The sequence below is a fragment of the Gymnogyps californianus genome, chromosome 19 (assembly GCF_018139145.2).
Source record: "Gymnogyps californianus isolate 813 chromosome 19, ASM1813914v2, whole genome shotgun sequence".
NCBI lineage: Eukaryota > Metazoa > Chordata > Aves > Accipitriformes > Cathartidae > Gymnogyps > Gymnogyps californianus.
This window is the reverse complement of record NC_059489.1, coordinates 6,063-31,823: the sequence shown is the minus strand read 5'-3', so window position 1 is coordinate 31,823 and position 25,761 is coordinate 6,063. Positions and strand designations below refer to the sequence as shown.

The 25,761-nt window shown below is 51.0% G+C and overlaps 3 long non-coding RNA genes across 3 annotated transcripts; all 3 read left to right on the top strand.

Annotated features, from left to right (window-relative positions):
- Positions 1-14,277: 14,277 nt before the first annotated feature.
- LOC127023898 (uncharacterized) lies at positions 14,278-14,602 on the top strand. The gene is made up of 3 exons (XR_007767498.1): positions 14,278-14,308; positions 14,404-14,467; positions 14,557-14,602. It is a non-coding gene; the product is annotated as an uncharacterized LOC127023898 (long non-coding RNA).
- Positions 14,603-16,154: 1,552 nt separating this feature from the next.
- Positions 16,155-17,056, top strand: LOC127023897 (uncharacterized). Its single transcript, XR_007767497.1, has 6 exons — positions 16,155-16,335; positions 16,456-16,508; positions 16,601-16,663; positions 16,756-16,811; positions 16,896-16,936; positions 17,024-17,056. It is a non-coding gene; the product is annotated as an uncharacterized LOC127023897 (long non-coding RNA).
- Positions 17,057-19,906: 2,850 nt separating this feature from the next.
- Positions 19,907-21,519, top strand: LOC127024076 (uncharacterized). Its single transcript, XR_007767521.1, has 3 exons — positions 19,907-19,951; positions 20,042-20,544; positions 20,749-21,519. It is a non-coding gene; the product is annotated as an uncharacterized LOC127024076 (long non-coding RNA).
- Positions 21,520-25,761: the final 4,242 nt, after the last annotated feature.

Below are 25,761 nucleotides of genomic sequence, written 5' to 3'. Positions count from 1 at the left end.
CCTGTTTTTTTCATATGCCTGTGTTTCTTGGACCCAATCACCATTTAAATTTTGTATCTTGTCCTCTATCCATCTCCCTGTCCCTGTGTTTTAATTCTTGTCTATGTTTCTTGTACTCCGTTGCTTTTTAAAATTCCTTCTACGTCTCCCTCTATCTGGCTCCCTTTCTTGATTTTTTTAATTCTTCCCTATATTTCTTGTAGCTCATTGCTATTTAATTTCTCTTTCAACAACTCCCTTTGTCTGGCTCCCTTTCTTCTATATACTCTGTCAGTTTTAAAATTTTCTTTCAATGTTTCTTTCTATTCTCATCCCTGTTCCTATTTTTTAATTCTTTCCTGTGTTTCTTGTAGCCTGTCGCTTTAAAAAATTTCTTTCTATGTCTCCCTCTGTCCAATTCCCTTCCCTATTTTTTAATTCTCCCTCTCCGTCCTGTACCAGGTTGCTTTAAAAATTTGCTTTTTATGTCTCCATTTATTTAGTTTCCTATACTCCGTCAATGTTAGATTTTGTTTCTATGGCTACTTTTATCCAGTTCACTGTCTTTATTTTCTAATTCTCTCCTGTCTGTCCTGTACCCTGTCGCTTCTTCAATTTTCTTTCTATGTCTACTTTTATCAAGCTCCCTATCCATATTTTTTAATTCTTTCCTGTGTCACGTACCCCATTCTTATTTTTTAATTTAATCTTGTCTTTCCTTAAAGCTGTCGCTCGTTAAATTTTCTATGTCTGCATTTTAGTTCAGTGTTGCTATTTTTTAGTTCTTTCCTCTCTTAATCCCTTGGGTTTTAAAATTGTGTACTTTTATCTCGTTCAGTGTCTTTATTTTTTAATTATTTTGTCTTGTTTTTCCTCAGTGCCGTCGCCTTTTAAATTTTCTTTCTACATCTGTTTTAGTTCTCCGTCGCTATTTCTTAATTATTGCCTTATTTCCTTAATCGACATTGCTCTTAAAATTTTCTGTCTACTTTTATTCCATGTGCTCTTTTTTAAAATTATTTCTTGTCTTTCCTTAGTGCCCTCACTTTTTAGATTTTCTTTCCACGTCTCTGTTTTAGTTCACCATCACTTCTTTTTAATTTTTTCCCGTTTATTTCCCTAATCCCCTTTGCTTTTAAATTTTTCTACTTTTATCCCATTCACTGTCTTTATAGCGCAGTCTTTTCTTTTAATTATTTCTTGTCTTTCCATAGCGCTGTCGCTTTTAAAATGTTCTTTCTAAGTCCGTTTTAGTTTGCTGTCCCTATTTTTTAGGTTTTTCCTTTGTTTCCCTAATGCCCATCACTTTTAAACCGTTGTCCTGGTTTCGGCCGGGACAGAGTTAATTTTCTTCTTAGTAGCTGGTACAGCGCCGTGTCTCGGATTTAGCGTGAGAATAATGTCGATAACACGCTGATGTTTTAATTGTTGCTAAGTAGCGCTTATCCTAAGTCAAGGATTTTTCAATTTCACATGCTCTGCCAGCAAGCAGGTGTACAAGAAGCTGGGAGGGAGCATAGCCGGGACAGCTGACCCGAACTAATATCCGAAGGGATATTCCATACCGTAGAATGTCACGCTCAGTATATAAACTGGGGGGAGTTGGCCGCGAGGGGCGGATCGCTGCCGGGGCATCGGTCAGCGGGTGGTGAGCAATTGCATTGTGCATCACGTTTTTTTTTTTCCTTGGGTTTTATTTCTTTTTTTTCTTTTTTTGGTTATATTCCTGTTCGTTACAATTATTATTATAATAATGAATATACGAATGAATGAATACTTAATTTTTTTTTCTTTTCTCTCGGTTCATCCCGAGGCTTTAGAGGGTCTCCTCGGCACGCTTTTATCTCTGGAGCGTAATTTGTACCCCTCTCGGTTTGTCAGAACCTCTTCCTCACAGCAGTCTTTTTGTCCTCTCCTCCGTCTCGTTTGCCTCCAGCGAGTCAGCGTCTCCTTCACGACACCCGTGCTCTGTTCAAATCCCCTCCCGAGTACCTTTGTGTCCTTGAGCCACCATCTGTCTCTACGGCCACCTCGGCGCCCCTCTATTTCTGTCACGCTGCCGCCTGCAAGCGTCCTCGCGTTCCACGGCCATCCTTTAGTTCTGTAGCAGACTTTGTATCTTTCTTATTCAGAGACAACTCTTCCTCAGGCTTTGATTGTGCCCCAGAGCACTCTCGCCTTCCCCTCCGCCATGTCGGATGCCTCCATTCGGTCCGTGGTCCCCTGAGGACATCTGTACTCTGTTCAGATCCCCTCCCAAGTACCTCGTTGTGTCAGCAATACTTTGTCTCTATGTCCACGTTCCCCCCATCCTCCGGAGCCCTCTCGTTCCCATCACGACGCTTCCCGAGACCGTCCTCGTGCCCCACGGCACCTTTGGAGCTCTGCAGCCCTCTTTGTATCTTATTCAGACAGAACCCTTCCTCAGGCTTGCTCTGTGCCCCAGAGCTCTCTTGCCTTGTTCGCCGCCATCTAGGATGTCTCCATTCAGTCGCTCATCCCCTGAGGACATCTGTATGTTGCGGAGACACCTTCTTCAGTTTTGCATTGTGTCCCAGAGCCTTCTGTCTCTCTTTCACTCTGAGCACCCTTCTTCTCCCATCATCACGCCTCCTTAGGCCGTCCTCATGCCCCACAGCCCTCTGTTCAGTCCCTGGTCCCCTGAGGATACCTGTAGTCTGTTCAAATCCCCCCTCGGCTTTTTCATCACGTTCTCGAGCCTTCTTTTGTCTGTCCCTCTCAGAACCCCTCTGCTACTGTCACAACACCTCCCGAGGTCTTTGATGTTCCCTGCCGCACACTTTCAGCTCGGTAAGCCCCCTCTGGACTCGTTTTGTTGCAGTCGTGCCTCTCCCAAGATCTCTGTTCCCAAATAAGAGCATTCTTTTTCTTCTCTATGCCAGCTAGGATGCCTCCCGAGATCTTCCTTGCGCTCCACAGCACTTTGGTAGCACTTTGCCTCCCTTTCAATCTCTCTTATCCCTCCGAGCCTTTCACGACCCCTCTGCTCCCGGTCGCCGTGCCTCCTCAGACGCCGCCTTTGTGTACCACAGCCCCGTTTTAGCTCCGTAGCGGACTTTGATCCTCTCGCGTTCCCTCAGAAACCCATCTGTGGGCTTGTGTGTGCCCCAGAGCACTCTTATCGTCCCCTCTGCCATCTAGGGTGCCTCCATTTGGTCCCCGGCCTCCCAAGGATACTCTGTCCAAATCCCTTCCAGACTTCCTCCTTGTGTCCCTGAGCCGCCTTTGGCGTCTTTGGCCCAATCGGGACCCCTCTAATGGTGTCACGATGCCTATCGATGCCTTCGAGGTTGCCCTTAGCACACTTTTAGCTTTGTAGCGAACCTCGCACCCCTCTCGTTCCCTCAGAGGACTTCCCGAGTCCATATCTGTGACCCAGCCCAGTCCTTCCGTCCTCTCTTCCCTCTAGCCGTGCCTCTATTCATTCCCTGGCCCTCTGATGACATGTTTACCCGGTTCAGATCCCCTCTGGATTTAATTGTTGTGTCCCCAGTCCTTTTTCTGTCTCTCTGGCTCCCTCGGGACACTTTTTCTCCCAGTCACGATGCCTCCCGAGATCTTCCTCATGCTCCACATCCATCTTGTAGCACTTTAGGTGGGGCCATCTTTGAGCCACAGAACACTCAGTTGTTCCTCTATGCTATCTAGGATTCCCGTGTTCAGTCCCCGGCCACCCGAGACCATCTGTACTCTGCTCAGATGATCACCCGAGTTCCTCCTTGTCGTCCCCAAGCCTTCTTTTGCCCGTCAGCCCCCCTCAACACCCCTCTCCTCACAGTCGCGATGCCTCCCGAGACCTTCCTCATTCTCCACAGCACCTTGTAGCACTTTATCTCTCTTTCCATCTCTCTTGTTCCATCAGAGCCTCCCGTCCGTCTTTGCTATACAGCGCTCCTTTATCTTTGTCTCTGCCATCGAGGGTGTCTCCGTTTGGTTCCTTTCTCACTGAGTTGTCTGTAGTTTGGCTAGATGCCCTCCTGAGACTTGAGGCCCTCACTGTGTCTCCAGGACTTCTTTTCTTACCCTGCCCCCTCCTAATTCCGCTACTGTCTATAACAATGTCTTCCGAGTCCTTTCTTGTACTCCACGGCAGTCTTGCGTAGCACTTTAGCTCGCTTTGTGGGTTGGGGGGTGGGTGGGTGGGTGTTGTGCTCTTCAGAGCGCTCTTATCTTACTTTTTGCCATTTAGGATGCCTTCGTTCAGCCCCTGGCCCCCAATGACATCTGTACTTTGTTGAAATCCCTTTCAGAGTTCCTCATCGTTAGCTCTGAGGCTTCTTTGGTCTCTCAGGCCCCCTCGGGAGCGCTCCGCTCCCTTTGCCGAGCTCTCGTGAAACATCCCCTATGTTTTAGCTCAGGAGGGCACTTTGCACCCCTCTCTTCCCCTCAGAACCTTCCTGAGTCTGCATCTGTTACCCCAGTCGTCTTTCTGTCCTCTTGTCTCTTTGGTACACCTCCATTTGGTCCCCGGTCCCCTGAGGACACCTGTACTTTGTTCAATTCCCTTTTGAGCTCACTGCATCCCCGAGACTTCTTTGGTCTCTCTGGCCCCTTCGGGATCTCTCTAATCCCTGTGACGATGCCTCTTATTCTGTCAGAACCTTTTCCAAAGCCATCTATGTGCTCCGGAGCAGTCTTTTTGTTTTCCGTCTTATAGTGCACTTCTATTTAGTATCTGGTATCCCAAAGATGTCTATCGTCGACTCAGATGTCCTCTTGAGTTTTTCCGAGAGGACAATAGCCTTCATCTATTTTTATCAACACATCTCCCGTGGTGTTTTTTGTTGTGTTTTGCAACTCATTTTTGTTCTAGCTCTTTAGGTGTCAATTAGGATGCTGCATACAGTGTCTGATACATTTCTAGTTTTTCCATGGTTTTTTTGGTGTTTTCTGTCCTTTGGGGCTCATCTAGCTCTCTTAAGGGAGTCAGTCGGAGAGACCGTCGAGGTGACTCTGAATCTTTGGCGATTTACCATAAATAATTTGCTTTGCAACCGGATATATTTTTGGGAAGGGATTCTTACGTGACCTAATTCTGCTTTGTCATTCGGTCCTACCCAGAACATAGTTCTGGTAGCAGTTAGGCAGCACGCGTGGTCTTGCTAGAAATGAAGTGTCACCCCATAGCATTTTGGTTTTTTAATAGGAACCTAAAGCACGTGACGTTTGATAATAATAATATTGTTACTGCATTTCATGAACTACTTTCCTACGTAGCTTAGTAGGACATCTATCTTTTTCTATCTACACCCCAGGAAAATTAAGTTTAAATGCTTACCCGGTCACATTGTTGATACGATAGACGTAGTTGTAGTAAAAGAGCAGGTATTGTCATTTTCAGTAAGGGTCGCTTTTTCTCTGTTCAGTGCTTTACATGCTGTAAACTTAAGGCAGATGAGAAAACTCCCTGCTGCTCCTCCGGCCACCTTTATGCCTTCTGGTGGTTCACCCCTCCCTTTTCCCAGGTGACTGTGGGAAGGGTGGTGGGCAGGGCACGGGGTATATGAGCCACAGCCCCTCCTCTCAGGGAGCTCATTCTGCTCTGGGGTTTCTTTGGTGTCAGTGCTCTGCTGTTCCTTCAGTCGGCTACAGCTTTTGAGCTGGCTAAGCTGTTTGGGCAGGTGTGTTTTGACATTTAGGGAAGCAGAGGTGTCTGAGGTAAGAGCTTCAGGACCACCCAAGGTGAAGCAGCGTATACAGTGGAAAGTATACTCGTATGCAGCTTTTTTTTGTTTCAGGTCAGTAATTTTGTATTGAGTGTTCAGGGGTGGCAAGATAGTTTAATAGTACGCATTTTTTTTTTTTTTATTCTAGGTGCCTTGCCGTTTTCCTGGAATTCCTGACTCTACGGAAGATGGAACCTTGTCTTTTTTAACCAGTTTTGCTGTATGCTGTGTAAGTTGCTGATATTGTCTCTCAACAGGACCGATGGTGAGATTATCTGGCAGAGGTTAGGGTGATCATCTTGTCTGCATCTGCGTATGGAGTTCTAACATTTCTCAAGAAAGCGGCAGGGACATAAGGCATAGTGTCTTTCAGGGTATGGGACGGCTCATCGCCTTTCCCGATCGCCCACAGAGAACCGTGTTGTCCCTAGAACCTTTGCAGCTTGCGGCAGGCCCCTCGTAGATTATAAGCATCAGGAGTTCACTTATTTTGTGGAACTGTAGCAGAGTCCAGAGCCTGTGGGAAGACGGAAGACGAGAGGTGCCTGCAGAATGCAGGGCACGGCTCAGAAGAGCAGCTCCCGAGGAGCAGCCAACACAGGGAGTTCACGGGATGCAAATACAGGGCAGGAGCTGTCAGGAAGCAGTGGGGTTCCTTCCCGGACAGTTCAGGAGAAGAGAATGGGTTTTGCAAGTTTTGGGACTGGGGGATGGTTGGGAAAGGGAGGAGGGTTCGTCAGCCTTTCTCAGACTGGTTTTTGCAGTTGGATTTGGATGTCAATGAGGTCTGTTCTGTTTTAGTCTCCCCGCAGCTGACGGGGGCACGACAGAGTCACGAGAGACACAGCATAAACCATCCGGGCCTCTGTGTTGCAATATGCGGGGCAGAACGTCAGACGAGTCTCATCTTGTAAAGCATTAAGTACATTAAAATATACCCTCCAGAACTCTGAGGTCTCCGCTTCTCTGTGCCTTTTACTTACTTCATTCTCTGACTTAATTTTTGCATCCATCCCTTCACCGTCCGTCTGGATGTCACAGTCATTCTTACTTACGTTGACTCGGCCCTTACTTCCAGCGCAGGTTTGTGTCGGTGTCTTCCCTGGAATTTCTTGGACAAGAGGATGCGTATTATTTGTGCTCGTAACAATCTACAGCCAGGGGTCTGTCTTTTATCGCAGTCACGGGCACGCAAGCTTTTCCTATTATTCCAGTTTTGCCTTTTTCCTTAAGCGTCCACTGAGGTTTGCTCTAGCATCAATCATGGCAGTTATGTTCTCTTGTTCTTGTTTACCTATTGGGTTTTTAGCACCAGTTTCTGTAGTCGTAAGGTGTCCATTTTAGATTTTTGAGTCACCGTGTCACGCCATCGTGGTTCTTCCATCGGCCGACTGCCACTGTTATTCCCTTAGGGACTTCGTACGTGAGGAGGTAGTTTGTGTTGCTTGTTTTCTGTGTACTATACTATATGTTATTCAGGTCTTGATGTTCCCATGGTTGTTTTTGTGTTAGGCGAGCACATCGGTAGCTGTACCGAGGGTCTCGTGTGCCTCCACTCATCAGCATAAGGCTGATAACCGAGCGCTTCCTTTCTCGTGTTACAGACTCATCGCACAGATGTGTGTTGCGTGTGAGAAGTTTGCGGACGGTCTTCTCTCGCAGCAGCGATCCGGGGTGTGTCGGCATATCCGCTGTCGAGCGGCCTGTTTTCATGGAGCCCTTTTCCGGGACTACTTCTCTGCATCCCTTTGGTCTTAAGTCTTAGAGCCCGGCTTCTCGCACATCCATCGCTGCAGTTGCGGCCATATCTTTTTTGTTACGGGCCATAGCTTTTGAGTTGTGGGGCTGCCGTAGCTTCTTCCTCACGGCCCCTTAGGTCTTCTCGCCTAAAGGCCTCTTCCCTCTGGGAGTAATTGTTGCTGTTGAGAGTCTTATTATGTCTCTGGGTCAAGTCATTTGGCTTGTTTGTGTGCGGTGTCAGTCTCCACCGTGTCTGGGTTGGAGCTGCTCTACCCGGGGGCATGGCAGTGTTAGTCAGAGGAAGGATAGCAATAAGAGCCTATAGTTAATGTAGATATGCCTAGACTGTTTAGTTACAGACCGTACAGTCCACCTCAGAGCAAGTAGCCCTCAGCAGCAGGTGAGGATGCCAAGGGGATGACCGGAACTAGCTGGCAGAGGCTGCTCGAGTGGTAGTTGAACAGATTGAATCGCAAAGGTGTTAAGGCTTGTATGTGTAGGGCTTAATGTTGGTTTTGGGTTTTGTTTTTTTTTTTTTAATGGCAGGCTGTTGTTGGAATCTAGATGGTATTCCTAAATGGAAACAAGACCTCCGGAACGGTTAAGCTGTTGATCAGCATCCGGGTGACATGTTCGATATTGTTTTTGCAGATGCAGCGGGACAAGCCACGCAACGGAGGAGGGGCGAGCGGAGCGCTGTAAGAAGGTGGGTTGGCGCATGGTGTTGGAGGGAAGATGTGACCGGTGACTAGATGACTAGCTTATAGGTTTGGGTTGGGTGTGTGTTTTTTTTTTTTTTGAAGGTGCGAAGCAATGAACAAAGCAGGATATCGGCACCGGAGCTGACTCGGGCCAGGTGAGCCATGTCTAGTGGGCCGAAGTAGCAGTTATTTTTCAGGTGTCGTAGCATTGGTGAAGTTAGAAGCATCCCTTGTTGTTTGTCTTTTACACGTGGTACCCGAGCCTCAACGTGGCGACCTGTAAACGGCAGAGGCAGGGCCGATGAGCGGCCAAGGTAAAGGAGCGGGAGATGGGAATCGGTGCGGTCAGGCCGTGGTTTTGGGCAGTATCTCAGCATGTGTCTTTTGCTTTGGTTTTTTTCAGGTGCCGCAAGCAGGCTCAGAGGGGCAAAGCGGCATGCCGACGAGCGGTCTGAGAAGGTGAGGCTGTTTTTGGCCGGGTCAGTGTCTAATAGCAAAGTGTTATATGGCCACTCGGTTAAGCATTTCTCTTTGGTCTCGCAGGTGCCCTGCTGGCAGCCTTTGGAATTGGATGAGCATTTGAGGTGAGCTGGGGTAGCGGCGTGGAAGAGCACGGGGCCGGTGACTTCTCACAAGCGCAACGGTAGCTTTCTGTCTTTTGGTATATTAGGTGCCACAAGGGATGACGGCCGCAGCGTCCGACCTGGAATTCCTGCAGAGCAGGCGAGCGGAAGGCCATGTTGCTTTTGAGGAGGAGGGTGTTGTGGAAGAGGTCTGTGTCGACTGACACGATGCTTACTGCTGGCACTGTTTTGTTTTTGGTTTTGGTTTTTGTTTTTGCAGGTGACGAAGAGGAACCTGGCAACTGCAGGAATATCCTGGTTCGCTGATGTGGTTTTTGCTGAGGATGGATTCAGACCCCTGGCCCTCTGACAGCTAAGTTGAGGGAGCAGGGATGGGGAGCGGGCCCCGGGGGGAGGGGACGAGGTCGGGAACTGCAGGGAGGGGTTTTGAAGTTAGCGTAGGGGAGAGGGCTGTCCAGGAACAGTCCCTTTTGGGCGGGTTACTTTTCAGCACAAGACTAGCGTGTGCCAGGTAGGGCAGTTCCAGCCCGTGCCTGTGTTGTTGTGTTGTTTGTGTAGTCTGTCTTCTGCGTCTTAGATCTTTCTTACGTCTCGATGTCATCATTGCTCTCTGCACTCAAGGAGCACGGCATGCGCCTCGGGTGCCATCCCTAGGGTCTCAAATGCCCGTACTCATCGGCATAGCGTCAATCGGGCGCTTCTTTTCTTGCGTTACAAGCTTAAAGCGTGGATAGGTCTTGCATCTTGGAAGTTTCCCATCGGTCTGCTTTTGTGGCATCGTTCCAGGCTGCATCAGCATCTCTGATCTTCAGGAGTCGGTTTTCACGGACACCTTTTCTGGGACTTCTTCCCTGCATCCCTAAGTGCATAGGTCTTTAAGCAAGGCTTCTTGCGCATGCTTCATCCCAGTTGCGGCCATATCTTTTTGCCATGGGCCACAGCATTTGACTCTTCTCGGGCTGCCATAGATTCTTCCTCGTGGCCCCCTAGGTCTTCTTGCCCAACTATGTCTCTGGTCCAAGAGTCATTCTCAGAGCTTTTTTATGTCTCTGGGTCATGCCATTTGTCTTGTTTGTGTGCAGTGTTGGTCTGTGCATGCTTGTGTCTGGGTTGGAGCTGCTCTGCCTGGGGGCATAGCAGTGATAGTCAGCAAAAGAATAACAATAAGATTCTAAGGCTAACATGTTGATAAGCTTAGACTTTGCAGGCAAAGGGTGTACGGTCCGTTTCAGAGCAAGGAGCCATATACGCAGCAGGCAAGGGGAGTTATTTCTGTAGCGCTATGCAGACACATGGGGGATGACCAGATTTTTTTTTAATGGCAGGCTGTAGTGAGAATCTAGATGGTATCCCTAAATGGAAACAAGACCTCTGGAACTGTTAAGCTATCGCTCTGCATCCGGGTGACTTGTTCGATATCGCTTTTGCGGACGCAGAGGGACGAGCCGCGTGCCAAAGGGCGGCGGAGGAGACGCGAGCAGAGCGCCGTGAGAAGGCGGGTCGGCGCGTGGTATCGGAGGGAAGATGCGACCGGTGGCCAGATGACTAGCTTATAGGTTTGGGGTTTTTCATTTTGTAGGCGTGAAGCAGGATGTCGGCACCAGAGCTGACTCGGGCAAGATGAGCCATGACTAGCGGGCTGAAGTAGCAGTTAGTTTTTTCAGGTGTTGTAGTGTCGGTGAAGTTGTAAGCATCCCTTGTTGTGTGCGCCTTATAGGCGGTACACGAGCCTGAACGTGGCGACCTGTAAACGGCAGAGGTGGGGCAGGCGAGCGGTCGAGGTAAAGGAGCGGGAGACGGGAATCGGTATGGGCAGGCTGCGGTTTCGGGCAGTATCTCAGGACGTGCATTTTTCTTCTTTTTTTTTTTTTTTTTTTTCCAGGTGCCGCAAGCAGGCTAGGAGGGGCGAAGCCGCATGCCGACGCAAGCGCAACGGTAGCTTTCTGTCTTTTGGTATCTTAGGCGCCACAAGCGATGGCGGCCGCAGCGTTCGACGCTGGAATTCATGCGAAGCGGGTGAGCGGAAGGCCACGTTGCTTTTGAGGAGGAGGGCGTTGTGGAAGAGGTCTGTGTCGACCGACACGATGCTTACTGCTGGCACTGTTTTTGTGCAGGTGACGAAGAGGAACCTGGCAACTGCAGGAATATCCTGGTTTGCTGATGTGGTTTTTGCTGAGGATGGATTCAGACCCCTGGCCCTCTGACAGCTAAGTTGAGGGAGCAGGGATGGGGAGCGGGCCCCGGGGGGAGGGGACGAGGTCGGGAACTGCAGGGAGGGGTTTTGAAGTTAGCGTAGGGGAGAAGGCTGTCCAGGAACAGTCCCTTTTGGGCGGGTTACTTTTCAGCACAAGACTAGCGTGTGCCGGGCAGGGCAGTTCCAGCCCGTGCCTGTGTTGTTGTGTTGTTTGTGTAGTCTGTCTTCTGTGTCTCAGACCTCGGGTCTCGATGGCCTCGTCGCTTTTTGCGCTCGAGGAGCACGGCATGCGCCTCGGGTGCCATCCCTAGGGTCTCGAATGCCCATACTCATCGGCATAGTGCCAATCGGGCGCTTCTTTTCTTGCGTTACAAGCCTAAAGCGCAGATCGGCCTTGTCCCGGAAGTTTCCGGTCAGTCCTTTTTTTGTGGCGTCGTTCCAGGCTGCGTCAGCAGCTCTGTTCTCTAGCCATCCATTGCCACGGACTGGGACTTCTTCTTCTCTGCATCCTTATGTTCTTAGGTCTTGAAGGCAGGCCGCTTGCGCATCCGTCATCTCTGGTTCAACTCTTTTTCTGGGGCTGCCATAGAGTCTCTTCGCCTCACTGTTGCGCCCTGTAGGTCTTCTTGCCCGACAGAGTCTCCTGTCTGGGAGTCATTCTTCTCGCTGAGAGTTTTCTCTCCTCTTTGAATCGCATTGTTTGTAGCATTCTGCACAGCGTTGGTCTCGGCGTGTGTGTTTGGCTCGGAGCTGCTCTGCTCAGGGGTGTAGAGTCAGGGGTAGGTGGAATAGCAAAAAGAGTCTATGGTTAATATGTTGATATGCCTAGACCGTTTAGGCAACGGCTGTACGGTCATCTCGGATCGCGTAGCTGTCGGCAGACTGTGTGGACAGTCTTAGCATTTTAGGGAGATGATCGGAGCCTTCTGGGAGGGGCTGTTCAGCGGCAGCGAAGCAGATTGAATCTCAAAGGTGTGAAGGCTTGTATGCGTGGGCCTTAAAGTTTGGTCTATTTTTTTTTAATGGCAAGCTGTAGCTGGTCTCTAGATGGTATTCCTCAATAGAAGCAAGAGCTCTGGAATTGTTAAGCTACCGATCAGCATCTGGGTGACTTGTTTAATAATTTTTTTTCAGATGCAGAGGGACAAGATACATACCAAAGAGCGACGGAGGAGGAGAGTCAAGCGCCATAAGAAGGTAGGTCGGCGTGTGATGTTGGAGGGAAGATAGGACTGGTGGCTATATGACTACATTATGGTGTATGGTCTGTTGTGGTTTTTTTGGGTGTTTTTTTTTTTTTTTGAAGGTGCGAAGCGATGAGCAAAGCAGGATATCGGCACCGGAGCCGACTCGGGCAAGGTGAGCGATGACTAGTGGGCTGAAGTAGCAGTTATTTTTCAGGTGTTGTGGTGTCAGTGGAGTGGTAAGCATCGTTTGTTTGTGTTTTACAGGTGGTACCCGAGCCTCAACATGGCAGCCCAAAGCGATGGAGGCCAGGTGGGGGAGCGGCCCAGGTAAAGGAGCGGGTGACAGGAATTGCTGTGGGCAGGCTGTGGTTTCAGGCAGTATCTCAGCATGTGCATTTTTCTTCTTTTTTTTTTTTTTTTTTCCAGGTGCCGCATGCAGCCTCAGAGGGGCGAAGCCGCATGCCGGTGACCGGTCTGAGAAGGTGAGGCGGTTGCGGGCCGGGTCAGCGTCTAATAGCAAAGTATTATATGGCAGCTTGGTTAAGCATTTACCTTTTGGTTTTTCAGGCACTGTGCGGGCTGCCTTTGGAATTGGATGTGCAGTTGTGGTGAGCTGGGGTAGCAGCGAGGAGGAGCGCGGGGCCGGTGACTTCTCCCAAGCGCAACAGTAACTCTTTTTTTCTCGGTATCTTAGGTGCCACAAGCGATGACGGCCGCAGCGTACGACTCTGGAACGAGCAGGTGAGCGGAATGCCGCGGCACATTTGAGGAGGGGGGTGTTGTGGTAGAGGTTGGCATTGATCGATGTGATGCTTACTGCTGGCACTATTTGGTTTTTTATTGCAGATGACAAAGAGGAACATGGTGACTGTAGGAACCTCACAGTTAGCTGATATGGGTGTGGCTTTTTTTGTCGAGGATGGATTCAGACCCCCGGCCCTCTGAAAGCTAAGTTGAGGGAGCAGGGATGGGGAGCGGGCCCCGGGGGAGGGGACGAGGTCGGGAACTGCAGGGAGGGGTTTTGAAGTTAGCGTAGGGGAGAGGGCTGTCCAGGAACAGTCCCTTTTGGGCAGCTAAAGGAAGCAGGTTACTTCTCGGTACGATGCTAGCGTGTGCCGGGCAGGGCAGTTCCAGCCTGTGTCTGTCTTGGTGTGTTTGTGTAGTCTGTCTTCTGTGTCTTAGACCTTTCTTGGGTCTCGATGTCCTCGTTGCTCTTTGCACTCGAGGAGCACAGCATGCGCCTCGGGTGCCATCCCTAGGGTCTCGAATGCCCGTACTCATCGGCATAGTGCCAATCGGGTGCTTCTTTTCTTGCGTTACAAGCTTAAAGCGTGGCTAGGTCTTGCTTCTGAGAAGTTTCCGGTCGGTCCTCTCTTTGCGGCATCGTTCCGGGCTGCGTCAGCATCTCTGATCTTGAGCGGTCCGTTTTCGCGGATACCTTTTCTGGGACTTCTTCCCTGCATCCCTACGTTCTTAGGGTCATCCCTACATTCTTAGGCTCCCTGCACATGCCTCATCCCGTTGCAGCCATATCTGTTTGTCACGGGCCACAGTGCTCGACTCTTCTCGGGCCGCCATAGAGTCTTCCTCATGGGCCCCTTGGTCTTCTCACCCGATGATGTCTCTTGTCCCAGAGTCATGCTTTGAGAGCTTTTTTTATGTGTCTGGGTCGTGCCATTTGTCTTGTTTGTGTGCAGCGTTGGTCTCTGCACGTTTGTGTCTGGGTTGGAGCCGCTCTGCCTGCGGGCATAGCGGTGGTAGCCAGCACAAGAGTAACAACAAGATTCTAAGGCTAACATGTTGATAAGCCTAGACTTTGTAGGCAAAGAGCGTACAGTCCATTTCAGAGCAAAGAGCCAGATAGGCAGCAGGCGAGGAGAGTATATCTGTAGCGCTATGCAGAGACCCGGGGCATGACCAGATTTTTTTTTTTATTGGCAGGCTGCTGTTGGATGCCAGATGGTATTCCTAAATGGCATCAAGACCTCTGGAATGGTTAAGCTATCATTCAGCATCCAGGTGACTTGTTTAATAATAATTGTTTTCAGATGCAGAGGGACAAGATACGCACCAGAGAGCGACGGAAGAGGCGAGCGGAGCGACGTGAGAAGGTGGGTCGGTGAGTGTCGTTGGAGGGAAGATGCGACCGGTGGCTAGATGACTAGCTTACAGGTTTTGAGTTTTTTATTTTGAAGGCGGGAAGCAGGACATAGGCACCGGAGCTGACTCGGGCAAGGTGAGCCCTGTCTAGTGGGCTGAAGGAGCAGTTATTTTTCGGGTGTCGTAGTGTTGGTGAAGTTAGAAGCATCCCTTGTTGTCTGTCTCTTATAGGTGGTACCCGAGCCTCGACGTGGCAACCTGTAAACAGCAGAGGCAGGGCCGGCGAGCGGCCGAGGTAAAGGAGCGGGAGATGGGAATCGGTGCGGTCAGGCCGTGGTTTCGTGCAGTATCTCAGCATGTGCCTTTTGCTTTGGTGTTTTTCAGATGCCGCAAGGAGGCTCGGAGGGGCAAAGCCGCATGCCGACGAGCGGTCTGAGAAGGTGAGGCTGTTGTCGGCCGGGTCGGTGTCTAATAGCGAAGTGTTACATGGCCACTCGGTTAAGCATTTCTCTTTGGTTTTGCAGGTGCCCTGCGGCTGCCTTTGGAATTGGATGAGCATTTGAGGTGAGCTGGGGTAGCGGCGAGGAGGAGCACGGGGCCGGTGACTTCTCACAAGCGCAACGGTAGCTTTCTGTCTTTTGGTGTCTTAGGTGCCACAAGCGATGACGGCCGCAGCGTCTGAGACTGGAATTCCTGCGGAGCAGGTGAGCGGAAGGCCACGTTGCTTTTGAGGAGGAGGGTGTTGTGGAAGAGGTCTGTGTCGACTGACAGGATGCTTACTGCTGGCACTGGTGGGGTTTTTTTTTGGCAGGTGATGAAGAGGAGCCTGGCAACTGGAGGAATATGTTGGTTTGCTGATGTGGCTTTTGTCGAGGATGGATTCAGACCCCCGGCCCTCTGACAGCTAAGTTGAGGGAGCAGGGATGGGGAGCGGGCCCCGTGGGGAGGGGACGAGGTTGGGAACTGCAGGGAGGGGTTTTGAAGTTAGCGTAGGGGAGAGGGCTGTCCAGGAACAGTTCCTTTTGGGCAGCTAAAGGAAGCAAGTTACTTCTTGGTACGATGCTAGCGTGTGCCGGGCAGGGCAGTTCCAGCCTGTGTCTGTTGTTGTGTTTGTGTAGTATGTCTTCTGTGTCTGAGACCTTCCTCAGATCTCGATGTCGTCATCGCTTTTTGCGCTCAAGGAGCGCAGCATGCGCCTCGGGTGCCATCCTTAGGGTCTCGAATGCCCGTACTCATCGGCATAGTGCCAATCGGGTGTTGCTTTTCTTGCGTTGTGAACTTAAAGCGCGGATCGTCTTTGGAAGCTTCCGGTCGGTCCCCTCTTTGCGGCGGCGTTCCGGGCTGTGTCAGCAGCTCTGTTCTCTAGCCATCCCTTGTCACGGACCGGGACGACTTCTCTGCGTCCTCACGTTCTTAGGTCTTGAAGCCAGGCTGCTCGCGCATCTGTCATCTCTGTTTTGCCAGTAACTTCTTTTAACGGGCCGTTATGTTCAACTCTTTTTCTGGGGCTGCCGTAGAGTCTCCTCGCCTCGCTGTTGCGCCCCTGTAGGTCTTCCTGCCCGACAGAGTCTCCTGTCTGGGAGTCATTCTTCTCGCCGAGAGTTTTCTCTCGTCTTTGAATCGCATTGTTTGTAGCGTTCTGCGTAGTGTCGGTCCGTGCGTGTTTGGCGCGGAGCTGCCCTGCCCAGGGGTGTGGAGTCAGGGGTAGGTGGAATAGCGAAAAGAGTCTACGGTTAATATGTTGATATGCCTCGACCATTTAGGCGACGGTTGTACAGTCATCTCGGATGGAGTAGCTGCGGCAGGCTGTGCGAACGGTCATTTCAGTAGTGTTTTATGGAGACGATTGGAGCCTTCTGGGAGGGGCTGTTCAGCGGTAGGGAAGCAGATTGAATCTCAAAGGTGTGAAGGCTGGTATGTGTGGGGCTTAAAGTTTGGTCTGTTTTTTTGATTTTTTTTTTTTTTTTTTTTTTTTTTTTTTTTTAATGGCAAGCTGTAGCTGGACTCTAGATGGTATTCCTAAATAGAAACAAGACCTCTGGAATGGTTAAGCTACTGATCGGCATCTGGGTGACTTGTTTAATAATTTTTTTTTTTTTTCAGATGCAGAGGGACAAGAGACGCACCAAAGAGCAACGGAGGAGAGTTGAGCGCCGTGAGAAGGTAGGTCGGCGTGTGGTGTTGGAGGGAAGGTGGGACTGGTGGCTATATGACTACATTATGGTGCGTGGTCTGTTGTTGTGTGTGTGGGGGGGGGGTTTGTTTTTTTTTTTTTTTTGGAAGGTGCGAAGCGATGAACAAAGCAGGATATCGGCACCGGAGCTGACTCGGGCAAGGTGAGCAATGTCTAGTGGGCTGAAGTAGCGGTTATTTTTCAGGTGTCATAGTGTTGGTGAAGTTGTAAGCATCATTTGTTTGTGTTTCACAGGTGGTACCTGAGCGTCAACGTGCCAGCCCAAAGCGACGGAGGCCAGGCGGGCGAGCGGCCCAGGTATAGGAGAGGGTAAGAGGAATCGCTGCGGCCAGGCTGTGGTTTCAGGCAGTATCTCAGCATGTGCATCTTTCTTTTTTTCTTTTTTTCAGGTGCCGTACGCAGCCTCAGAGGGGCGAAGCCGTGTGCCGGTGACCGGTCTGAGAAGGTGAGGCGGTTGTGGGCCGGGTTGGTGTCTAGTAGCACACTACTGTATGGCAGCTCAGTTACACGTTTCTCTCTGGTTTTTCAGGCACCGTGCGGGCTGCCTTTGGAATTGGACGTGCAGTTGAGGTGAGCTGGGGTAGGAGTGAGGAGGAGCGCGGGGCCGGTGACTTCTCCCAAGCGCAACAGTAACGCTTTTTTTTCTCGGTCTCTTAGGTGCCACAAGCGATGATGGCTGCAGCGTACGACTCTGGAACGAGCAGGTGAGCAGAATGCCACGGCGCATTCGAGAAGGGGGGTGTTGTGGTAGAGGCTGGCATTGATCGATGTGATGCTTACTGCTGGCACTATTTGGTTTTTTATTGCAGATGAAGAAGAGGAACATGGTGACTGTAGGAACCTCCCAGTTAGCTGATACGGGTGTGGCTTTTTTGTCGAGGATGGATTCAGACCCCCGGCCCTCTGACAGCTAAGTTGAGGGAGCAGGGATGGGGAGCGGGCCCCGCGGGGAGGGGCGAGGTCGGGAACTGCAGGGAGGGGTTTTGAAGTTAGCGTAGGGGAGAGGGCTGTCCAGGAACAGTTCCTTTTGGGCAGCTAAAGGAAGCAGGTTACTTCTCGGTACGATGCTAGCGTGTGCCGGGCAGGGCAGTTCCAGCCTGTGTCTGTGTTGCTGTGTTGTTTGTGTAGTCTGTCTTCTGTGTCTTAGACCTTCCTCAGGTCTTGATGTCCTCTTCTCGCTCAAGGAGCACGGCATGCGCCTCGGGTGCCATCCTTAGGGTCTCGAATGCCCGTACTCATCGGCATAGTGCCAATCAGGCGCCGCTTTTCTTGCGTAACAAATGTAAAGTGTGGATCGGTCTTGTTTCTTGGCAGCTTCCGGTTGGTCCTCTTTTGCTCTCTTGTTCTAGGCTGTGTCAGCAGCTCTGTTCTCTAGCCATCCATTTTCATGGACCGGGGCTTCTTCCCTGTGTCCTCACATTCTTAGGTCTTGAAGCCAGGCTGCTTGCGCATCCATCATCTTCGTTTTGACAGCAACTTCTTGTAACGGGCCGTCATGTTCAACTCTTTTTCTGGGGTTGCCGTAGAGCCTCCCTGCCTCACCGTTGCGGCCTTGCGGATCTCCTTGCCTGACAGCATCTCCGGTCTGGGAGTTGTTCTTCTTGCTGAGAGTTTTCTCTCGTCTTTGAATCGCATTGTTTGTAGCGTTCTGCGTAGCGTCGGTCAGTGTGTGTGTGTGTGTGTGTGTTTGGCGTGGAGCTGCTCTGCCCAGGGGTGCGGAGTCAGGGGTAGGTGGAATAGCAAAAAGTGTCTATATTGGAATTGGATGAGCATTTGAGGTGAGCTGGGTAGTAGCAAGGAGGATCACGGGGCCGGTGACTTCTCAAGCCCAATCGTACGTTGGTGTGTCTCAGTATCTTCGTAGCCAGAAGCTACGATGAGGGTAAGGGGAATGCTATGGCCCTTTTGAGGAGGGAGGTGTTGTGGAAGAGGTCGGTGTTGACCAGTGCAATGCTGACTGTCAGCAGTGTTTTGTCTTTTGGTTTTATTGCAGATGATGAAGAGCTTGGCAACTGCAGGAACAGGCCGGCTAGCCGATGTGTCTTTTTTGTCGAGGATGGATTCAGACCCCCGGTCCTCTGAAAGCTAAGTTGAGGGAGCAGCGATGGGGAGGGGGCCCTGCGGGGAGGGGACGAGGCCGGGAACTGCAGGGAGGGGTTTTGAAGTTAGCGTAGGGGAGAGGGCCGTCCAGGAACTTTTCAGCACGAGACTAGTGTGGGCAGGGCAGTTCCAGCCTGTGTCTGTGTTGCTGTGTTGTTTGTGTAGTCTGTCTTCTGTGTCTTATACCATACCTTTATCGGGTCTTAATATCTTTGTAGCTCTTTGATCGGCAGGGACCTCGGTAGTCTTCCCGAGAGTCCCGAGCGCATCGCCTCATCGGCATCGCACCCATCGAGCCTTCTTGTCTCGCGCTTATAGCTTAAAGCGTGGATCGGTCTGGCATGCGTCGCGCCGTAGATGTTTTTGAGCGGTCATCTCTCGAGGTGGCGAGCTAGGTGGCGCTTGCGGCTCCGCTCTTGAGACTTCTGTTTGTACAGAGTTGTCTTCTGGGGTTTCATTCCCATGTTCTTAACGGTCTTAGGTCTTAAAGCCTGGCTTCTTACGCATCCATCATTCTGGTTTTGACGGTAGCTTTCTCTCGCAGGCCGCAGCGGTCGCCTCTCTTTCTCGAGGCCGCTATAAAGCATCTGCGCCATCGTGGCACCGTAGGGCTTCTCTGTCGGCCACATCTTCCCTACGGCAGTCGGTCTTCTCGCTCGCGGTCGTCTCGTGTCTCACGGTCACGTTATTTGTGGCGTCTGTGTGCGGTGTCGGTCTGCGTCGGGGTCGGAGCTGCCCTGCCCAGGGGTGTAGCAATGCGGTGTAGCAAGGCACGCTGTTGTGATAATATGTTGATCTGCTCAAATTGTTTTGACAAAGACCGTACGGTTCATCTCTGGGCAAGTAGCTGTAGACAGCTGCCACAGAGTTATTTTCATTGTGTTTTGCAGGTGCCGGAGGTCAGACTCTGGCCTTCTGGGAGCGGCAGTTTGCGTGGCGGTCGAGCGGGTTGAATCTTGAATGTGCCTTAGCTTGTATATGTGGGGCTCAATATCTGGGGTTTGGTTTTTCCTTTTTTTTTTTTTTCCCGGGTGTAGTTAGAAGGCACACGCAAAAAGAAGACGGACCTTTTGTCTCGCCAAGCTATCGGTCAGCATCCGGGTGACTCGCTTTACACGGTTTGTTCGGGTTTTTCCGATGCGGAGCGACGAGCCGCGTGCCGAAGGACGACGGAAGAGGCGAGCGGAGCGCCGGGTGAAGGCGGGCCGGCGTCCGATGTCGGAGGATCGGCACAACTGTCGGCGGTTCTGACTGGCTTATGCTTTTTCAGTTTATGCTTTTCTAGATGCAAATCGATGTATGAAGCGGGATATCCGCACCGGAGCGGACTTTGGCAAGGTGAGCGATGACCGGTGTGCTGAAGTAGCGCTTCTTTGTGGTGTCATATTATTGACGTAGCTAAAATCATACTTTGTTGTTTCAGATTTACAGAGGGCGGGCGGGCTCGGCACAGAGGACCGAAGAATCTGACTCTGAGCGGCCGAGGTAAAGGAGCGGGAGAGAGGAAGCGCCGTGAGCGGGCGGAGGATTTGGGCGATATGTCAGCATGTACTTTTTTCTCTTTTTTTTTGGCAGGGGCCGTGCTCCTTTGCAGAGGGGCGAAGCTGCACAGCCACAAGCGGTTGGAGAAAAGGCGAGAGACTCGTTAAGCGGTCCGCTCCGGCTCAAATTTCCGAGGAGCTCACGGTAACTCGGCCGAGCGTTTGTCTTTGGTTTTGCCGGTGCTGTGAAGGCTTTCCTCAAACGGCTGAGGATTTGAGGCGAGTCGGCGGAGGAGAGAGGAGCGGCAGGGCGGGAACCGCAGAGCGGGTTATCGCTTCCGATTACGACGGGCGCTTTATCTCTCCGGTTTTCCGGCTTCCACGGGAGATGCTGGCCGCAACAACTGATTTTTTGGGAGCGGCGTGGCACTTGCGGGGAGGGTGTCGTCGCGGTAGAGGTCGGCGCCGGCCGGCGTGTCGGTGACCGGCGGCGCTCTGTGTTGCGGGTGATGAAGAGGAATCCGGTGAATGCGGGAGCATCCCGGTTAGACGATGTGCTCCTGATGAGGATGGATTCTGGATCCCGTCCTCTGAAAGGTAAGTCAAGGGGCAAAAGCGGCGGGTGGGGGGGGGCCAGAAGGAGGTTTAATGTCAGGGTTGCAGAGAGGGCTATTTAGGCTCCGTTAAGTCTGGGGGCGGATAGCGGGCCCGGGGTCCGTTCCGCAGGATGCGAACGTTCCGGCCCGTGTCCTAGCGTCATTTGCGTCGTGCGCGTTCCGTCTCATACGGTGCTTTTTGCAGGTCTCTATGTTCTGGCCCACGGCCTCTGCACTCGTCACGCACCTCGGTAGGCGTCTGTAGGGTCTCTAATGCCTCGTCGGTTTGGCATAGGGCCTGTCGAGCGCTTCGGGTCTCGTGAAGGGAGCCTCGAGGGCGTTTTGCATCATGGATGTTGCCGGACGGTCGCCTTTGCGGAGGCGATCCGGGCCGGAACGACAGCTCTGCTCTTTGAAAGTTGTGTTTCTGTGGAGATCCCCTACAGCATTTCATCCCTGCGTCCTTACGGGCTTAGGTCTTAAAGCCTGACTTGTCACACATCCGTTGTTCTGGGTTTGTATTGCATTGCAACGCTCTACCGGTTTTGACTGCCATCTGAGACCGCCTCGCTTTTGCAGCGCTTTGTGTCGTATTGCATTGTATCGCTCCGTCTTTGGTTTTGTATCGCATTGCTCTGTACTTGTATCAGCTGAGACCTGAGACTGCCTTGCATTGTACAACCCCGTATCGTGTTTTGTCTCATTGCAGCGCTCTGTATTTGTATCGACTGCCGTCTGGGACCATCTTGTGTTGTGTTGCTCTGTATTTGAATTTGTACCGCATTGTTTGGCTCTGTATCGGTTTTGTATTGTATTGCTCTGTATTTGAAATTGTACTGCCATTTGAGACTGTCTTGCATGGTATGGCCCTGTATAGCATCTTGTCTCACGTTGCAGCGCTCCATATTTGTATCGACCGCCGTTTGAGACCGTCTTGCATTGTATCGCTCTGTATTTGGTTTTGTATTGCATTGTATCGCTCTGTATTTGGTTTTGTTTGCATTGTACGGCCCTGTATTGTGGGTTTCGCATTGCAGCGCTCCGTATTTGTATCGACCGCCGTTTGAGACCGTCTTGCATTGTATCGCTCTGTATTTGGTTTTGTTTGCATTGTACGGCCTGTATTGTGGTTTGTTGCAGCGCTCGTATTTGTATCGACGCGTTTGAGACCGTCTTGCATTGTATCGCTCTGTATTTGTTTTGTTTGCATTGTACGGCCTGTATTGTGGTTTGCTTGCAGCGCTCCGTATTTGTATCGACGCCGTTTGAGACGTCTTGCATTGTATCGCTCTGTATTTGGTTTTGTTTTTTTTTTTTTTTTTTTTTTTTTTTTTTTTTTTTTTTTTTTTTGTTTGCATTGTACGGCCCTGTATTGTGGGTTTTGCATTGCAGCGCTCCGTATTTGTATCGACCGCCGTTTGAGACCGTCTTGCATTGTATCGCTCTGTATTTGGTTTTGTGTTGCATTGTACGGCCCTGTATTGTGGGTTTCGCATTGCAGCGCTCCGTATTTGTATCGACCGCCGTTTGAGACCGTCTTGCATTGTATCGCTCTGTATTTGGTTTTGTGTTGCATTGTACGGCCCTGTATTGTGGGTTTGCATTGCAGCGCTCCGTATTTGTATCGACCGCCGTTTGAGACCGTCTTGCATTGTATCGCTCTGTATTTGGTTTTGTGTTGCATTGTACGGCCCTGTATTGTGGGTTTCGCATTGCAGCGCTCCGTATTTGTATCGACCGCCGTTTGAGACCGTCTTGCATTGTATCGCTCTGTATTTGGTTTTGTGTTGCATTGTACGCCTGTATTGTGGTTTTTTTTTTTTTTTTTTTTTTTTTTTTTTTTTTTTTTTTTTTTTTTTTTTTTTTTTTTTTTTTTTTTTTTTTTTTTTTTTTTTTTTTTTTTGCTCTGTATTTGGTTTTGTGTTGCATTGTACGGCCCTGTATTGTGGGTTTGCATTGCAGCGCTCCGTATTTGTATCGACCGTTTGAGTCTTGTTTGCTCTGTATTTGGTTTTGTGTTGCATTGTACGCCTGTATTGTGGTTTTGCATTGCAGCGCTCGTATTTGTATCGACCGCCGTTTGAGACCGTCTTGCATTGTATCGCTCTGTATTTGGTTTTGTATTGCCTTGTACGGCCCTGTAATGTGCGTTGTCTTGTGTTGCAGTGCTCTGTTTGTGTTGACTTCCATTTGAGAATGTCTTGCATTGTACGACCCTCTATTGTGTTTTGTCTCGCGCTGCAGCGCTCTGTATTGTGTTTTGTCTTGACTGTGATCTAAGTGTGTTGCATTGTATGGTGCTATATTTGCATGTGCATTGTGCGGCTCTGTTTGTCTCTATTGTATGGCATTGTTGAACCAGCATAGAGGGTTGAAGCGACTTTGGGGTTTTGGCGCACGTGAGCGGGAGCAGAGCGGATCGCAATTGGATTGCGAGGTAGCGTGAGGTCAGCTGGTAACTCGGCAATGGTATTCCTGTTGTTTTTTGCAGGCACCTTGCGGCAAGGCTCTAGGAACGGTCGAGGCATCGAGGTCTGAGGAGCGGCACGACCGGCCTCGGAGCAGTCGGTCGCTTTGGGGCGGATCGGTCGGTACGACGGTCTGGATTTTCAAGCGCCACGGAGCGCCTCGACGGCGATGCGTTGTTTTTGGAATCGGAGCGGAGCAGGCGAGCGGATCTGCGGAGGGCTGCTGTCTCACAGATGAAGTGTGTGTTAATCGGCTTTGTTTTGTTTTGGCAGGTGACCGAGGGGCAGGAGGCGATTAAAGGAACCTTGCATTTAGGCAATGCAGCTGCCATTGAGGATGGCCATCGAGGGCGGACCGTGACCCGTGGCACCGTGAAAGCTAAGTAGCGGGGCAAAAATCCACGGGTGGCGGGGACCACGTGTGGCCAAACATTGGCATAACATCGGGAGGGTAGTTTGCGGGGAGTCGGCCTCGTGCAGGTAGAGGGAGCGATAAGTGTCGAGATGCGTGCATTGGCAAAGCAGCTCAGGGATGAGCAGGTGGAGTCGTGCAGTATGTCTAGCGTGTGTTCACACGTGTCCCTTATCTAATGCGGTGATGTTTGTCTTAACCTTCATGCCTGAGGAGCCTCAGGCATTCTCACATCCTGCTGCGATCGCAGTAGCTATCTGTCACGCCTCCTCGGGCTCGAGTTATCGGCATAGCGCCAGTCGAGCGCGTCTCATCTCGCGGCGTGATGTAGAAGCGTGGCGCCGCCGGTCCGGTTTAGCATCGTAGGCGCATTTGGCCAGTCTTTATTGCGGCTGTCGCTCGGGCTTTGACATCGGGTCTCGTCTCTGACTCTCTTTCCTGAGAGTTCTTCCAGGGGTTTCTTCCCTGTGTCATCCTAGTCTTAAGTCTTTGCCAGCCCTTTGTCTCTGTCGGTCACTGCAGTTTCATCGCCCGCCTTTCATCCAGAGCTGCGGCATTCCCCCGCGGCAGGCCACGCCGGAGCGTCCGTGCCACGTGGCCTCGGCACGGTTGAGCATACTGTCGGGCCGTGTCTTTTGGTCTGGCATTAACCGTACCTTGCGTGGTGTTCTTGTATCCTTAGCTCATGTTTGTAGCGTGTGTGTGTGTGTGTGTGTTTGAGGTGGAGCTGCTTTGCCTGTGGGCGTAGCGATTCTGGCTGGGGTGGAACGGTCCAAGCGTGGGATGCTTAACTGTCAATGAGCATGGCCTGTTTCGGTGGAGGTTGTGTGGGCTGGTTTTGGGGGTCGCTAGCTATCGACAAGCGGGCCGTAGAGTCCCTTCTGTTGCGTTTTGCAGGCGCCACGGGGCGATTCGGATCCTCGGAGCGAATCCTCGAGCGAGTTCTGCCGGACGGTACGATTCGATGCAAAGAAGGAGCGGGAGCGGCGCACGTAGCGAAGAGTCTTCCTTGGCTTCCGGTTATGAAGGCCGACGCTCTGGAATTGTGCGGCGCGGCGATGTTTTGAGGCACACGGTGAGGCAGTTCCAGGCACGACTCTAGAGTTGGGGCGATCTGCCATTGTGGCAGGTGGGCGGTCAAACGGATATGTTCTGAGCGAGGGGTGGAATGAGCGGATGTTGAATGAGTGTTAGTTTCTGAATGGGTCTAACCTTGTATGTGTGAATTTTTTTATTTTAGGTTGTATTTGATGTTGAGACCGTAAATTTTTTTATTTAAATTAGAATAAAAAAAACCCCAGCCGGGGGATTTTTTTTTTTTCTCCCCCGGCTGGGTTTTTTTTTCCCCCGGTCCCGGCCGCTCTGCAAGGCGACGATCGTCGCCAATGTTTGGACGGAGGTCAGGCTCGGGCTGAGGTTTTTGCAGGCAGGGCATTTTTTTGAGGCCCTCGGGAACGGCGTTCCCCAGGAGCATCGGTCACGGGGCGACGGCCCGTCGTGGCAGGCAGGCGGCAGAACGGATGAGCCGAGAGCGAGGGGTGGCTTGTGTGGTAGCTGAATGAGCGGTGTGTTTTGCATGTGTCTAACCTTGTATGATGGTGTGGTTTTTAATTTTTCTTTGCAGGTTGTATGTGGAAGTGATTTTTTTTTTTTTTTTTTAAAGACTTAGGAAAAAACCAAAACAAAGCCCCGCCGGGGGACTCTGTTTGTTTTCCCCCCGACAGGGTGTTTTTTTTCCCCCCGGTTCTGGCTGCTCCTTGAGGTGATGTTTGTTGCCAATGTTTGGGTAGCGTTCGGGCCAGGGTTTTTGCAGGCGGGGTGGTTTTTCAAGGCCCCGGGAACGCCGTTCCCGGGAGCTCTCCCCTGGAATGTGCCACCTCCCTGTCATCAGAGGGAGGTACGTTTAGCGGACCGTCACGGGAAGAGGGTTGCGGATCTAGCGGTCGAAGGGTGGGGTGAGTCAGACTAGATGGCTGACATTGAGGAGGACTGTGTTGTGAAGCAGGTGGGCCTACCTGTATCCTACATTGGTAGGATTGTAAATTGTTTTGACGGGTGTTGTAGTTTCTGATGTAATGATATTTCTCAATGGTTTTTTTTTGTGCTCAGATGCAAAAGTTGAACCCGCCGAGAGGAGCGGAGCTCGCTCGCTTTCCCCCCGGGAATACAAATTGCAGAGACGACGTCACCTTAAAGAGGAAAACTTATACGTGCAAAGCGATAGAACGAGTACGTAACCGGAGCGAGAGATGCGGAAAAGGTGCTCTGTAGCAGGTAGAGAATTGCAGGCGCTAAATAGTTGGCCTTACTATTAAGGTAGTAATGAATTTTTAGGGTT